The sequence below is a fragment of the Lepus europaeus genome, chromosome 9 (genome assembly GCF_033115175.1).
Source record: "Lepus europaeus isolate LE1 chromosome 9, mLepTim1.pri, whole genome shotgun sequence".
Classification (NCBI taxonomy): Eukaryota; Metazoa; Chordata; class Mammalia; order Lagomorpha; family Leporidae; genus Lepus; species Lepus europaeus.
Window position 1 is genome coordinate 89,446,464 of NC_084835.1, and position 14,157 is coordinate 89,460,620.

Sequence of the window (14,157 nt, forward strand, 5' to 3'; positions counted from 1 at the left end):
AATTTAGAAAACTGGATGCCTCATGAGAGTGAATGAAGTCAGATTATGGAACTACTTGCAAATTTGTTTCAGTTAGTCTTTGAATCGTATTAGTATTGATAAAAAGAAAGTGAAGGACCCAGGGTTCACGAGAAGGGAAGAGTCAGCATAAGAACACATTAGAATGAACATGCTATGTTCAGGAAACAAAGAGAACACAACTGCAGATTTTACTTAAGGGTACATGTGGAAAAGACAATGATGTTTTTATACATGACTTTTATGATACCAAGAAATCAAAGCTCATTGAAACTTCTTAAACTAAAATTGAGGATTATTGAAAGGGTAGAGAGTGTTTTTGCAAAAACCCAAGAGAAAACTTTATACTCATAAACTCTGAACCTGAAACTTTGAAAGTAGGCACAAGCTCCATGTGATAGTAATCATGGCCCCAAAAATGATAATAATGATGATGAAGGCATTAATGGTGAATGTATTGACGACGATGATAATGAAAATGATATTGATTAAAAGACTTATTAGATATTCTTACTTAATTAGCTTATTATTAAATTAATCACATTATATATACTTAAGTTTACATAACAGTCCTCAAGAATATATACTATTATGTTACCATTTTAGAGAGGGGGAAAGAGAAATTTGGAAAAGTAAAAATGTCAAATTCCAGAGCTCAATTCTTAATATTTATTCCATTTTACTTATGTTATTTTATTTCAATCGATTGCCCATATGAAACTGTGCTTTTCATGTTTTGTTCCACAATACAAAAGAGGATCCAGCAAATTACAAGGTAACCAGCGGGTTGAGTGGTGCCAGTGAGGTCAGGGGTTCCTCAATGGCTCTGTCCATTTCCTTTGCAATAACCACTTCCTCCTCAGTCCCATCTCTTCTGTCTTCAGTGAGTCTATGCTGAATAATGTTACTTCTTTCCTCCTTGTTGATAAAGGCTGCCTTTTGGTAGAGGGATTCATCCACATCATTGGAAACATAATTATTAATATGACTATATTAAAGTCTATTCTTTTTTATTATTTTCTATTAGTTGGATTTATGGTTACTTCCCCCATTTTCTGCCTTAATTGTTATTATTTTATTTTTTAGAATTCTACTTTAATGCAATTATTGCCTCTTTTCTTTTTTAAGGCAATTATTGCCTCTTTTCTTGTTTTAGTGTCTGTTTTGGAAGTTACAATATATATCCTTAACATTTCTCAGAACATTTGGAGTTACTCTTTCCCATTTTACTTAAAATACAGAAACATCATCATGTAATTTCACTTACTGCCCTCTGACATTGTGTATGCCCTAATAATCATATACAAGGGCAATCCAAATAATTTTGGGGAATTAGAATTAAATGATGTTTATATTTGATATAAATATAAAAATTTGAAATCATGCAAATAAATACATTATTTTCATATCATTGTAAACAAACCTAGACAATATTATTTTTAACTTTTATTTAATGAATATAAATTTCTAAAGTACAGCTTATGGATTACAATGGCTTCCCCCCCCCATAACTTCCCTCCCACCCGCAACCCTCCCCTCCCCTGCTCTCTCCTCCTTCCATTCACATCAAGATTCATTTTCAATTCTTTTTATATACAGAAGATCAATTTAGCATATATTAAGTAAAGCTTTCAACAGTTTGCACCCACACAGAAACACAAAGTGAAAAATACTGTTTAAGTACTAGTTATAGGATTAAATCACAATGTATAGCACATTAAGGACAGAGATCCTACATGAGGAGTAAGTGCACAGTGACTCCTGTTGTTGACTTAACAAACTGAAACTCTTGTTTATGGCATCAGTAATCACCCTAGGCTCTTGTCATGAGTTGCCAAGGCTATGGAAGCATTTTGACTTCACCGACTCTGATCATATTCAGACAAGGTCGTAGTCAAAGTGGAAGTTCTCTCCTCCCTTCAGAGAAATGTACCTCCTACTTTGATGACCTGTTCTTTCCACTGGGATCTCACTCACAGAGATCTTTCATTTAGGTTATTTGTTTTGCCAGAGTGTCTTGGCTTTCCATGCCTGAAATACTCTCATGGGCTTTTCAGCCGGATCCGAATGTCTTAAGGGCTGATTCTGAGGCCAGAGTGCTTTTAGGACATCCACTATTCTATGAGTCTGCTGTGTATCCCGCTTCCCATGTTAGATTGTTCTCTCTCTTTTTTTATTCTATCGGTTAATATTTTCAGACACTAGCCTTGTTTGTGTGATCCCTTTGACTCTTTGTCCTGTCATTATGATCAGTTGTGAACAGAAATTGATCATTTGGACTAGTGAGATGGCATTGGTACATTCCACCTTGATGTGATTGAATTGGAATCCCCTGGTATTTAGTTTCTAACTCTACCATTTGGGGCAAGTCCGATTGAGCATGTCCCGAATTGTACATCTCTTCCTCTCTTATTCCCACTCTTATATTTAACAAGGATCACTTTTCAGTTAAGTTTCAACACTTAAGAATAACTGTATTAATTACAGAATTCAACCAATAGTATTAAGTAGAATAGACAAAAAAATACTAAAAGGGATAAAGTATTAAGTTGTTTATCAACAGTCAGGACAAGGGCTGATCAAGTCACCGTTTCTCATAGTGGCCATTTCACTTTAACAGGTTTCCTTTTTGTTGCTCTGTTAGTTGTCACCAATCAGGGAAAACAAATGATATTTGTCCCTTTGGGACTGGCTTATTTCACTCAGCATGATGTTTTCAGATTCCTCCATCTTGTTGCAAATGATGGGGTTTCGCTGTTTTTGACTGCTGTATAGTATTCTATATATTACATATCCCATAATTTCTTTATCCAGTATACTGTTGATGGGCATTTAGGTTGGTTCCAGGTCTTAGCTATTGTGAATTGAGCTGCAATAAACATTAAGGTGCAGACAGCTTTTTTGTTTGCCAATTTAATTTCCTTTGGGTAAATTCCAAGAAGTGGCATGCCTGGGTTGTAGGGTAGGGTTATATTCAGGTTTCTGAGGAATCTCCAGACTGACTTCAGTAGTGGCTTAACCAGTTTGCATTCCCATCAAAAGTAGGTGTCCATTTTGCCCCACATCTTTGCCAGTATCTGTTGCTGGTAGATTTCTGTATATGAGCCATTCTAACCGGGGTGAGGTGAAACCTCATTGTGGTTTTGATTTGCATTTCCCTGATTGCTAGTGATCTTGAACATTTTTTAATGTGCCTGTTGGCCATTTGGATGTCCTCTTTTTAAAAATATCTATTGATGTCCTTTGCCCATCTCTTAAGTGGGTTGATTGTTTTGTTGTTGTGGAGTTTCTTGATTTCTTTGTAGATTCTGTTTATTAATCCTTTATCTGTAGCATAGTTTGCAAATATTTTTCCCATTCTGTCGTTGCCTATTCACTTTCCTGTTTCTTTTGCAGTACAGAAACTTCTCAATTTGATGCAATCCCAAATGTGAATTTTAGTTTTGACTGCCTGTGCCCCTGGGGTCTTTTCCAAGAAGTCTTTGCCAGTGCCATTATCTTGCAGGGTTTCTCCAGTGCTCTGCAATAATTTGATGATGTTGGGTTGTAGATTTAAGTCTTTAATCCATTTTGAGTGTATTTTTGTGTAAGGTGATAGGTATGGGTCTTGCTTCAAGCTTCTGCACGTGGAAATCCAATTTTCCCAGCACCATTTATTGAATAGACTGTCGTTGTTCCAGGAATTGGTTTTAGATCCTTGATCAAATATAAGTTGACTGTTGATGTTTGGAGTAATTTCTGATGTTTCTGTTCTGTTCCATTTGTCTATCCATCTGTTTCTGTACCAGTACCATGCTGTTTTGATACCAACTGCCCTGTAGTATGTCCTGATATCTGGTATTGTGATGCCTAGGGCTTTGGCTTTGTTTTTGTTGTACAAAATTGCTTTAGCTATTCAAGGTCTCCTGTATCGCCATATGAATTTCAGCATCATTTTTTCCAGATCTGAGAAGAATATCTTTGGTATCTTGATTGGTATTGCATTGAATGTATAAATTGCTTTTGGGAGAATGGACATTTTGATGATATTGATTTTTCCAATCCATGAGCATGGAAGATCTTTCCATTTTTCGGTATCCTCTACTATTTCTTTATTTAAGGTTTTGTAATTTTCATAGTAAAATGATGATATCTTTATCGTCCTTGGTTAAGTTTATTCCAAGGTATTTGATTGCGTTTGTAGCTATTGTGAATGGGATTGATCTTAGCAGTTCTTTCTCAGCTGTGGCATTGCCTTTGTATACAAAAGCACTTGATTTTTGTGCATCGATTTTATATCTTGCTAACTTGCCAAAATGTTCTATGAGTTCCAATAGTTTCTTAGTAGAGTTCTTTGGGTCCCCTAAATAAAGAATCATATCTTCTGCAAGGAGAGATAGTTAGACATCTTCCTTCCCATTTTGTATCCCTTTAATTTCTTTTTCTTGCCTGATGGCTCTGGCTAAAACTTCCGGAACTATATTGAATAGCAGTGGTGAGAGTGGGCATCCCTGTCTGGTACCAGATCTCAGTGGAAATATTTTCAACTTTTCCCCATTCAATAGGATGCTGGCCGTGGGTTTTTCATAAATTGCTTTCATTGTATTAAGGAATGTTCCTTCCATACCCAGTTTGCTTAGAGTTGCTCATCATGAAAGGGTGTTGTGTTTTATCAAATGCTTTCTCTGTTTCTATTGAGATAATCATATGGTTTTTCTTCTGCAGTCTGTTAATGTGGTATATCACATTGATTGTTTTGCGAACATTGAACCATCCCTGCATACCAGGAATAAATCCCACTTGGTCTGGGTGGATGATTTTTCTGATGTGTTGTTGCATTCTATTGGCCAGAATTTTATTGAGGATTTTTGCATCTATGTTCATCAGGGATATTGGTCTGTAATTCTCTTTCAATGCTGCATCTTTTTCCGGCTTAGGAATTAAGGTGATGCTGACTTCATAGAAAGAATTTGGGAGGATTCCCTCTTTTTCAATTGTTCTGAATAGTTTGAGAAGAAATGGAGTTAGTTCTTCTTTAAATGTCTGGTAGAATTCAGCAGTGAATCCATCTGGTCCTGGGATTTTCTTTGTTGGGAGGGCCTTTATTACTGTTTCAATTTCTTTCTCCATTATGGGTCTGTTTAGGTTTTCTATGTCTTCCTGGCTCAATTTAGGTAGATTGCATGTGTTTAGGAATCTATCCATTTCTGATAGATTTCCCTGTTTGCTGGCTTTTACTTTATAGAAATTAATATTAGCTGATATTTACTTATATATATATGTATATATACATATATATATATATATATATACTATTTTTTTTTCTTTCTGAAGATCCATATTCTTTTCCAGTACCATTTCCCATCCCTCCAAGGTATTCCTTTGAGCATTTCTCTTGATCAGTTTGCTCTCACTAAACCGTTTTAATTTTCTTTTACCTAAAAAGATTTGAATTTTGCTTTACATCTCAAAGGTTATTTCCTCTATATAGAATTGATATTTAGTATTGTATTCCTTAGGTACTCTACAATTGTTTCACCATCTTTTGATCATCATAACATCTCATTAAACAATTCTTATTCTTTACAGTAGTCATTCATATTCCTTGATAATTTTTTTTGACAGGCAGTTAGACAGTGAGAGAGAGATAGAGAAAGGTGTTCCTTCCATTGGTTCACCCCCCAAATGGCCACTTGGCTGGCTCGCTGCACCAATCCGAAGCCGGGATCCAGGTGCTTCCTCCTGGTCTTCCATGTGGGTGCAGGGCCCAACCATTTGTACCATCCTCCACTGCCTTCCCGGGCCACAGCGGAGAGCTGCACTGGAAGAGGAGCAACCGGGACAGAACCAGCGCCTCAATCAGGACTAGAACCCAAAGTGCCAGTGCCGCAGGTGGAGGATTAGCCAAGTGAGCCATGGTGCTGGCCCACTGATAATTTCAAATTTCAATAGCTGTATTTTGTTTTCAACCGTTTGACTATGGCATGTGGAGGCTATAGTCAATTTTCTTTCCTCCTGTTTGGATTTAAGTGAACTTTGTAAATATTTACATTTATATCTACCACAAAATCTGAAAATTTTTAAACAATTAGTTTTTTTCAAATACATTTTTACTCTGTTTTATATTTCCTTTATTCCTGCCACTCCAAGTTCAGTGATCTGAGGCACCTATATTCTGTCTCACAGAATATCTCTGAATGTCTACTCATAACCCTCAACCTCTTTTTCACTCTTTTTCTTCAGATACAATGATTTTTTTTATTTAACCTCAAGACCAATGACTCTGTTCTAATTTAAATTGTTCAATGAGTATTATTGAGCCCATCCAGAAGATGGGTATTAATGAACCAATCCATGACTTTTCCCTGTGGATGGTAAAACTAAGTTGAGAAAACCATAATGCCTTAGTCCAACACTAGCTTTTAAGAAAGTAAAAGTTTTAGAACAAAATTATGAAGTAAAAATAAAAAATATGGGATGGGCATGGTGACCCAGTGGCTAAAGCTGAAGCTTGTGATGCCAGCATACCATGAGCTGTTCTGCTCATGATCAACCTTCCTACTAATGTGATGGGAAAGACAGTGAAAAAAGGCCCAAGTGTATGGTCACCTGCCGATCATGTGGAAGACCCATTTGGAGTTCCTGGCTCCTGGCTTTGGCTTGGCCCAGTCCTGACTACTGCAGTCATTTTGGGAGTGACCCAGCAAATGGCAAATGGCCGATCTCTACTCTCTCTCTCTCTGTCTCTTTCTCTTCTCTCTCCATATCCATCTCCACATCTCGTCCTCTTTCTCAATTGTTTTGCCTTCAAAATAAATACATAAATAACATCATTAAAATAAATAGCTGGTAAGCTAGAAAGACTGCTGGCCTATGAAGTAGGATATTTTATATTCTGTAGACTTGCTTCTGGAACTAATTATGCCTGCATATTTACTTAAACAATTGCCTTCATTTCCCTAAGCTGTCATTTCTCTATCTGGAAAATGAGCATTTGGGTTCACATATATTAAAAGGAGGAAACTAATATTATTGAAAGTCACTACCTACTGGTGATTCTCTTGATGTATGTTAGAGAAATAAGGTGCATACATTTTTACTTCTGATAACTAAAGGCTTTTTATAAAAAGATATTTTTGTCTCATATAAGAAAATATTGAAAACAGAAATCTGTGTGATTTGTGCAAAATCATCAACCAATAAGAATATGAGACTCATATGGAGTTCATGAACCCTGACCAGAGGTTGCTGAGCGGCTTCATCCATCTTGCTTCCCTGTCTACCTCCACATAGGCATAGCAATTTAGAAAGAAATCACAGACACTAAGCAACAAAGCTGAAAAGAATTCTCAGACTTGTGAACAGAGAAGATTTATCTGGTCCCTGAGGAATTAGAATCACCCCAATTTAATTTGAACCACAATCTCATGTATTTCTAATTCATTAAAATATTAAATAATGCAGGATTTAACACTGGCACCTTTCCCAAATGCATATATTACCATTTGTCATTAGCCTATCTTTTTTCTTAGTTTATTCTTGGTTGAAATGGCGTTTGTTTCTTTTAGTCCTGGATAGAATTAAAGTAATTCATAAGCAAACTTTATAAAATCCTATGTGAAATGATAATTTAAAAATCAAATATATTCCATGTACTTTCTCCCACTTATCAGTTCATTCGCAGTACTTCATCACGTACAATTCACGTTCCACATATTCATTGCCCCCCCTTGCTCCTAATAACATTATCTTCTCAGCTTCCTCTCTAGATTCTCTGGTTCTTCACTACATTCAATTAAATTAAGCTGGATAGGAAATTCTTAATGTTTCAATTCTAGGGCTTAGAGTTCCTTTAAAACTCATTTTAAAAATTAGTCAGAATATTCTTTCACTCTAATATAAGCTGATTTGCCAGTGTTTCCACTAAGCATAGTCATGAAGGTCTGGAGCCCTGTTCACTGTGCAGTCTCAAGATGCAAGGGATACTTACAAATATATGGGAGATATCTTCAGAATTTGGACATTTTCTCTACTGTCTGCTCTGTCCTATTGTGCTCTACCTCTTCTCCATCTCTGACTCATCCTCTTAGTTCATTTTCCTGGTTTTTTTTTTTCACTGACTAAATACCTGACTCAGGATTTTCACTTTGTTTCTCCCTTTGGCTCTCTGAGCTCGAGGCAAGAGTTGAGTGACTCTGTAACATGGGTATAGTTCAACAAATGTGCATAAACACATGTGTGGTTGAATGTTATAACCAGTGTTATTGGTGATAGTAGTGTCAGGCTCCCAGTGTTACACTGAATAATCAAAATAGAAGACTTTCCCCAAAGAAATGTATGAATGCATGATCAGAGGAAAAGAAGAAAATGACAAAGGGCAAGAGAGAGAGGAAGTGGGAGAAAACTAGATGGGAAGGGGGACTCATGTTGAACCATATTGTTTTATCAGTTTGATACTTGACTTTTTTGATGATAAGAGAGACTGAGCAATTGATTAGAAAGGAATAGATATTCACTTCTCTTAAGTTTTCCATTAACTGTGGAACATTAGAATTTATAAATATATCAGAATAATCGTACATATATATAAATAACTCTATTTAAATGAAGATAGAAATATTATTTCATGGAAGATTACATATTTATAATGCTGAATTTTACTTTTAAAATGAGACATACAATGATTATTTGATTAAAAGATTATTTTGTCTATTTAAAATTTAACTTCATACAAAATACAAAACCAAGCCACTGTGATCTGCTTCTGCCCTGTTTGGTATGTGACCCAAAATCATTAACAAATAAATACTTTCCTTTAAAGCATTCAAATTACAACAAAAACAATAGAGTTGCCTTTTATTTATGAGTTATCATTTTCCTTCTATTTTGACACATAGCATGACAGAAAAATGATTAAGTTTATCATTTCATTGCTTGACTTCTATGTTATTTATTGTCAAAATAAAAGTCACACTGGGAATCAAAGTTTTAGTCTTTTTTGCTCTCTTAATGTTAAAAAAATATGTGCTAGAGAACTGATTTTTGTAAATACTTGTTTTTCCCCCATAATGACAGGTAAGTCTTTTTAAATGACTCATTGCTAATTAGTTCAGAGCCACATTCCAAAAGAATATTTTATTTTTGGAACCTCGTTTTATTGATTTTCTGCTCCAGTAGCGTGACTAATGCACATCACAGTTAGAGCTCTGCAAAATGTTTGCAGCAAAACCCAAAACCGGGTAATAATCATTTGATATTTACCTGGTTTCTTGACTTTGTTATCAACCAAATCATTAGGTGCAATTCCTGAAAAGGTTCTTGGCTTTTACAAGCATTCTCAACAAATCCTGAGCATTCCTCTGTATCAAGATAATTTCTCTTGCAAATTCCTAAATTCAATCTAGAAATGAGATGACATGCTATGGTTTTGGCTGTACATTACTTTTTATGTTTGCTTCGGTAATGCTTGAAAGTCAAAATGAAATTAAAATACAGACCTTTGGGAGCCCAGATGACTAATTTAAATAAATATGAATGAATCCAGGATGCTGTTTTAGAAGCATCACCATTTCTAGAATTACAAACTGTCCCTTGCATACGTAGGATGGCAAGTGGCTTTAAAGATTAAGGAGAGGAACAGCACATTGCTCGTCTTTCATAATCTTTGTCTATGGGATTTTTCTCACTGTGATTCTATTTAAAATTTCTTATTGGTGGTCATACCTACTAAATATCTTGGTCAGAAATAATCGTTATGTACTGCACTTGAAACATGAAAATATAAAACAGTGTTTAAGTTCACCAGAATATTATATTGTGATGTATTCTTTTCCATATTGATTTTCATCCTGTGTGAAAATCAAAGAATTAAATTTATATAAAAAACCCACATGGCTTTTATAAAATTTTCTTATCAAAATAAGTTTGTAATAAAGAAAATGCAAAATTAAAGTAGTTAACCCAAAATATGAATCAGATAAAACAAAACGTATATCCATTGATTAAACAGCTATAAAACTTTAGATCTTGGTGGAAAGAATAATTGGGTTGGAAAGGCTGGATTCATTATGGAACTCCCTGAGAAACTGTTGAACATCATTTTTCTTTTCCAGGAATGTTTTATGCACAACATCTAAAAACATTCTGTATTTCAGTGGATCAATAAATTCTAGCTTAAGAATGCTTGCTTTATTGAGTGGGACTTCTGTTAGTAATGAAATTAATTTAAATATTTTATAGACTCCATTCTGTGAATATCTTTCTGTTCAGATTTAAAATTAACTTTACTAACACTGAACAATTTTTCAAAACTATATTCATTTAACTTCTAAATGCACTTCCTAGTTCAGCGTTTTAAAACAGTAGAAATAAATTTATAGTATATTGAGAGGGAAAGTTTACAATTAAAATTTTTATACCCAACTGAATTATCTTACATGAATAAAGACACTAGAAATTCATCTTAATAAATAATTTTAAAGATTTATTTATTTCAGAGGTAGAGTTACAGACAGAGAAAGGGAGAAACAATGAGAAAGCTCTTCCATCTGCTGATTCAATCCCCAGAAGGCTGCAATGGCCAGAACTGAACCAATCTGAAGCCAGGAGCCTGGAACTACTTCTAGGTCTCCCATGTGTGTGCAGGGGCCAAATTGGATGCCAGCATTGCAGCCATATGGGATGGCACCCACATGGGATGCCGGCATTGCAGGCGGCAGCCTAGCCCACTATGCTACAGTGCTGGCTCCATAAAAAAATTGTAATAGTTATCACTCATTAATAATTTTAAAAATTATTACACATGCTAGGCCAGAGACCTCAAATCATTCATAATAATGACAATTTGTTATCTCAGTAATTTTTTTATTATAGTGCATCTATCACATAAATACTTAAATAGTCCACTTTTTTAAATGTTAGGTCCAATAATGAGAGATATGGAATTTTAAAAACTTAGTGACTCAAAAAAATAGTGACTGTTTGAAAAAATAAATCTGAATATAGTTTAGTGATTATTAGAGACTGGAAAGGACTGGGAAGGGGGTTAGAGAAGGTTGGAAAATGAACACAAAACACAATGAACTAGAAGGAATAAGAACTGCTGTTCCATAGCACAGTAGAAAGTAGGAGTCAGAAGAGTTTAAATGAAGACATGGTAAGGAAAGGAAAATGCTATTACCCTAATTTGATCAGTATGCACTGTATACATGTGGAGAAATACACCACTGTATTCCATAAATAAATATAAATATAAAATACTTTTTCTTTGTTTCTTTTTTCTTTTTCCCTTCCTTCCTTCCCTCCTTCCCTCCTCCTCCTCCTCCTTCTCCTTCTCCTTCTTCTTCTTCCTCTCTGAATGCTGGTGAGACAGAGACAGTTCTTCCATATATCAATTAATTCCCCAAATGTCTGCAATGATCAGGGCTGGGCGAGGCCAATGCTGCAAGCCCGCACCTCAGTCCATGTCTCCCACACGTATGGTAGAGATCCAGTGATTTGATCCATTGCCTTCTACTTCCTACAGTGCATTAGCAGGAAGCTGGAATTGAAAGAAGAACAGGGACTTGAACCCAGGCACTATGGTATGGGATGTGGGTATCCCAAGCAATGTCTTAACTGCTCTGCCAAAGTACATCCCTTTATCAAACATTTAAAAAATCAACTGGAAAACACGTAATTAAATATGTAAAAAGAGTGCACATTAATCTACTGAAGTAATATTTTAGAGACAGGAGTTTGGCTTAGAAGTTAAGCTGAAGTTTGGAGTGCCAACCTTCATATATGAGTACCTGGTTCGAGTCCCAGATACTCTGCTTCTGATCCATTTTCCTGTAAATGCACACCATGGGAGGCAGAAGAGAATGGCTCAAATATCTGTGCTCCTGCCACCCATGAGGAGGACCTGAATGGAGTTCCATTCTCCTCAGTTCCGCCTAACCAAGCTCTGGCTATTGTGGATATGAACCAGCAAGTGGAAGATCTTTCTGTAGTTCCCTATCTCTCTCTGTTTGTGCCTTTCTCTCTCCTTCTGCCTTTCAAATAACAATTTTAAAATATAAAATTTATTTCATTTTTACATAGCCAACATAAATACTAATGGAATGCTTACACCTGTTAGTCATAGCAGAGCTTCTCAAACTTCAGTCAGCTCGGATTCAACACTAACTTCATTTCTGTGGCTTACAGTGAGGCAATACTGGCTTTTTAATCTGAAGCCAGAAAGCCTGGGTCTCCCATGCAGGTACAGGTGCCCAGACACTTGGGCCATCCTTTTTTTTTTTTTTTTTTAGATTTATTTATGTATTTGAAAGGCAAAATTACGGAGAGACAGAGAAAGAGAGAGAGAGGCTGGCGCCACGGCTCAATAGGCTAATCTTGCGCCTGCGGCGCTGGCACACTGGGTTCTAGTCCCGGTCAGAGCGCCGGATTCTGTCCCGGTTGACCCTCTTCCAGGGGCAATGACTAGTATGAAAATAAATATTCTCATGAAAGCAGTGAATATTGTGAAAGTGTTAGGAAAAATAGCTGAAAAGTAAACCAATTCATAAATAAAATCTCAAGATTTTGAGTTTAGAGCAATCGGTTAAAAAAAGATTAAGTTTTATTTTGTATTTAAAGGCAGAGTTACAGAGAGAGAGAGAGAGAAATAGGGAAATCTTCCATCTGATGGTTCACTTCTCAAATGGCTGTAGTGACCTGGCCTGCGCCAGGAAAAAGCAAGGAGCTTCCTTTGGGTCTCCCTTATGGGTGCAGGGGCCCAAAGATTCAGGCCATCTTTGATGCTTTTCAAGTGCATTAGCAGGGAGCTGTTTTGGAATTAGAACCTCTGGTACTCAAACTGGTACCCATAAGAGATGCCAGCATTGCAGGTAGCGAACTCAATCTGCTAAGCCACAGTGCCAGCCCCTGGAAATCAGTAACTTTACTGTAGTATCTATGATGTCTTTCTGATTTTCTTTAAAGAAATCAACTAGAGGACCACATAATCTCATGTGATGATGCTATTAAGAAATTAATAAAATTTTATGAGTTATTTTAATCACTCATTTAAAATAATATTTGCTTGTTTTAAGCATAATAGGAGAGGGAAAATGATAAAATCCAGTAGAGTCAGATGTTAGGTGGTCTGATGTGCTTCTAGGTAAAAGGAATTTTGACATGCAAAGAGAATTTAAAGTTCTTCTTTTTGACAAGTGGGCTTCATTCTTTGATATTATTTCCTTTATTTGATTTCTCGATATCGGTAATGTTTGCTATATAATCTAGTTTCACTGCAGTGTTGACCTTCTCTACCATACCCCACTGCAATTTCTAATTTCATTTTCATATGTGGGTTGTTTTGCCACAAATTAATGCTAAAGGGCGTGAGTGAGAGTTTGCTAAAGTTCTCAGTTCTGTCTGAACCACATGAATACATTAGCTGCCTTTTGTCTGAAACCCATTAACTGCTGTTACCTTATCTTGTCTTCCCTACATAGAACAACAACTACTTATTGAGTCATCAAAATTTAAAACAAAAGAAATAAAAATAACAATATCAGAGTTGCTAAACTATAATGAAACCTTTTTGCTTTCAACATTTATTAAATATACATATGCATAGTTCATTCAAAAATAGTTTTTTATCCTTGTAATATTATCTTCTTGTGATCCCATAATAATGTACTACATTATTAAAAGAAATCAGTTAATTCCCTGAACAGCAAATTTTAAAACCATAATCATCACAAGCTTTAAAGTAACAATTTATAACCTTCAGGAATATTTGTTTTTGATTATCAGGAAAGTAATGTCACTAATAATAATCACTATCGATAATAATAATAATGCAATTCATACTGCTAATACTGTTATCTTCATACTGCAGAGAGAAACATATGCTTAGATAATTTAGACAAACTATCTTTCAGGAAATTATTTAAAGTATGTCCAAGAGTTAGCCTTTACCTAGCAACTACTATTAGAACATCTTACTAGATGTTTTTAGGTATTTTTTTTGACAGGCATAGTTAGATAGTGAGAGAGAGAGAGAGAGAGAGAGAGAGAGAGAGAGAGAGAGAGAGAGAGAAAGGTCTTCCTTCCATTGGTTCACCGCCCAAATGGCTGGTACGGCTGGCACGCTGCGCCAATCCAAAGCCAGGAGCCAGGTGCTTCCCCCTG